The 3,535-nt window shown below is 33.3% G+C and overlaps 1 long non-coding RNA gene across 1 annotated transcript; it reads right to left on the bottom strand.

Annotated features, from left to right (window-relative positions):
• On the bottom strand, positions 1-2,003 carry LOC148762828 (uncharacterized). Its single transcript, XR_016026459.1, has 3 exons — positions 1,884-2,003; positions 1,151-1,234; positions 1-281 (listed from the first exon to the last, which is right to left on the bottom strand). It is a non-coding gene; the product is annotated as an uncharacterized LOC148762828 (long non-coding RNA).
• Positions 2,004-3,535: the final 1,532 nt, after the last annotated feature.

Genomic DNA, 3,535 nt, shown 5'->3' with positions numbered 1-3,535 from the left:
ATTTGACCATTTGAATATAATAAAAATATTCAATAAAATAAACTATTTTCTTGTAAAATAATTTTCATAAAACTATCGATACATAATTCTTATAGCGTAAAAGATAATTATATACATATATACTATAAAACAAATAACCAAAGCATAAAATTTCTTTTACAGTGACACGTGGGCCCATATCTATCCAAAATGCATCGGAAGCTGGAAACCTACAGCTTTTACCGATTCGAGTCCAAATGAAGGTCCTTGTTCAAGTCAGCTAAATACGAAATTCCCTGAGCCTGAAATGTGAGGAAATGAGGGTGGTGAGATTATAAAATCCCAGCGAGTAAACAGATACCATCTAAACTATCTAAAGTCGAGTAAATGGAGACAATTAAAATAAGTCATCATACTGTAATTTCATTACCTTTCAGTTCATTTCAACCAAATAAAATAAATCCATATAAATCGAGTAATCAACTTGGCTTATGAATTTCTTAAAACTTTGGCTCGTGCCAAAACTCATACTCGGTGATACCTTGCGCAGGGCATCCAACCGAGTCCGCCAAGGCTGTTAAAATTTTGTATACACTTAAAATATATTTTTAGTTTGAGAAAAATACAGCCGTTCCTTGGCGTTGGCTGAGTTCCCCTTCACGTGGTGGTTTGGCGTGAAGTGAATCCTAAGCTTTACCCCAGGAGATACCCTACGCGCCTCTCCGTTCGAGGTAATAATATAATGGAGTTTACCGTGCCCCTCTAATAGGCTGGTCCACGGAACCCCCTCTGCAGTAAATAATTAATATATAATCCACCAATCAATAAAATTCATTCTAGCATGTCATGGCAATTTATCACAACCTAGCCTCTCAAGGCTGAATACACAGTATAAATAATTATAACACCAAAATCAGTTTAGCCATTCATGCTCATTTATTGTCATAAGCCATTCAATTCATAACCATAAATTTGCAACACAAACTAGCAGTCTCCAATTACTCTATTTTCAAAACCAATATTCGATTTTTCAGAAAATTTATAAAATCATTTTATAAAATCACAATTTCCCTTAAAACATAACAATTTACCATTTAAACCCATTTTTCATAAAATCACATAGTTGTATAAAACTACTCTAGATAATTAAGACGATAATAAGTTTACTCACAATGTCTAGAATGCAGACTTTCGAAGCACTCTGTCTACTGGTCCTCGGATGCAATTTTCTTGCCTTTATTGGAGGACTCACCACCTTGACACAGTACAAAATCGAGAATTTCACTAAGTTGGTACTAAATCAAAATTAAACTAATTTGGACTACCAATGCATGATATGGAATGCAAAAATGCACTGGTAACTATTTAAATCCGGTATTAGCCTAATTCGACTTATCACCCGATTAAATTCCTAACGGGTACGTTTAAACTCCAATTTAATTCTTTTCAGTTTCTATGCCTCAATTGCACCCAAATTAACTTAATGTCCCTCAGTGTGATGCAAATTATCAGTCCCAATAGAAAATTACGAAAATACCCCTAGTGGGTAAAAATTCGTATTTTTGCTCCGAAAATTCCCATTATTTTTCTAGGCTCATAATTCATTATTCCTTAACCAATTCTCCTAGAATAAAATCAAACTCATCCTCACTCACTACATGGTAAATTCAGCCATTAATGGTTGGGGGAGAAAATAAATTCTTTTCTTGTTGTTTTGTTTCTAAATATGCTAAACTAACTAAAAACACTAACATAAATTAAAATCAAATAAATCCAACAACTTTCTCTCTCCTAACCCATTTTTTCATAATTGAATTCATCATGAAAACATGTAATTTAATCATGAAAAATAAAGAGAAATGCTTGGGAATAAGAAAACTCAAGCTTAATAGAAAAAATCTCACCTTTTTCACTTAATTTCCTTGAAAATTCACACTTTTTCTTTGATTTTCTCTCTCTAGGGTTTTGTTTTCTCCTTTCTCTCTCTTGTTTTTTTGCTTGGCCGAATATTGAAGAAGAAGAATGGGTGGGCTGATTTTTTTATGCCTTTTTATTGTTTAATGAAATAATATTATTTTATTCATATTTTGAATATTTTATTAATTCATTTTTTTTTCTAGCCATCCACTTGTCCTACTTTTTCCACCAAGCATTCCCTTTGACTTATCCAAGTCTTAAGTGAAATTTCCAGATTTTTCTAAAGTTTTGGTGGAGCAAATTTTTCAAAATTACACTTTTGCCCCCGAACTTTTCAAAAATTACATTTTTGCCCCAAAAATTGAAAATTTGCCATAGTGCATAATTTGCACTCCTCATACTCATTTCACACTCCAAATAATTAAATTTGATCAAAATCCTTTCAAAAATTAAATTTTCGATTCTAAGTGGTAAAATTACTATTTTACCCTTTTACTCCAAATTATACCGAAATTAAAATTTTTCACTTTTAAACCTCAAATCTTACTCCAATAAGTCAAATTATACTCCAATAAGTCAAATGGGGCCAAAAAAATCTTTTCAAAAATTCCCATTTTGTCCCCAGGTGGCAAATGACCATTTTGCCCCTAGATAGCGAAAATTTCGGTTTGACTCCAAATTGATCTTCAAACTCCGAATTATCATATTAAACCATTCTGTGAGTTTAAAATTCTTAATTTCATCATAAATTCTCTATTTGATCTAGTTCGAGGTTTAAATCAACTTTGTTGTACCTCTAGGTACAATACCGACTTTTGTAAATTTTTTTTCGGGACTCTCCTAGCATGCAAACATGCTATCCATCACGTGTATGTGATGATAAATATTTTTATAGAGTCGGGCTTGTCATCTTCTCCCCCACATGGATCAACCATATGATCATTTTTCATGACTGATTTCGACATTCGGCTAAATATTAATATTTTAAAAATTTTATCTTGTCTCCTTGGTACCTGAAATACCTTATTATGCCTTACTTGACTTTTGAATCGCCTTTTATCTCACAAATTCTCCTCCGATAAAACTATTATTATTTTATTATTATTTTCTCACTTGCGAAACATTTTATCCTAAACTACTCCTTTCGTCTTTTATCACTTTTAAACATTTTAATTGACCTCAATTTGCATTCGATCAACTTTATTTATCACCATATCAAAGTATGGGGTATTTCAATTGTGTTGTTTATCCATGATTTTACATTATATGGCTTATGATAAATGTGGGTATGACTGGTTATTTTTATGATTTAAAGAATATATGAACTACTTTGATTTGCCTTGAATGTGTTAAGTGAGCCATGTCATACTATTGTGATTTTATTGGTTGGTGGATTATAAAGTGGGCACTGCAGTGACGGGGGTTCCATGGGCCAGCCTAATTAGAGGGGCACGGTTCCCAATTATTGAGCTTACCTCGATTGGAGAGGCGCGTAGGATAACTCCTGAGGTAGGATTTGAGTACACTTCACGCTGGCCACCAAGTGAAACTGGGACTCAGCCAACGCCGAAGAACGACTGTGTTGTCAGAGGTGAAATGTGTTTGTGTGTGTGACAATAAACAGCCTTGGCGGCCTCGG

Source organism: Theobroma cacao, chromosome 5 (genome assembly GCF_053813885.1).
Source record: "Theobroma cacao isolate CCN51 chromosome 5, ASM5381388v1, whole genome shotgun sequence".
Lineage (NCBI taxonomy): Eukaryota > Viridiplantae > Streptophyta > Magnoliopsida > Malvales > Malvaceae > Theobroma > Theobroma cacao.
This window is presented reverse-complemented; position numbering and strand designations above follow the sequence as displayed.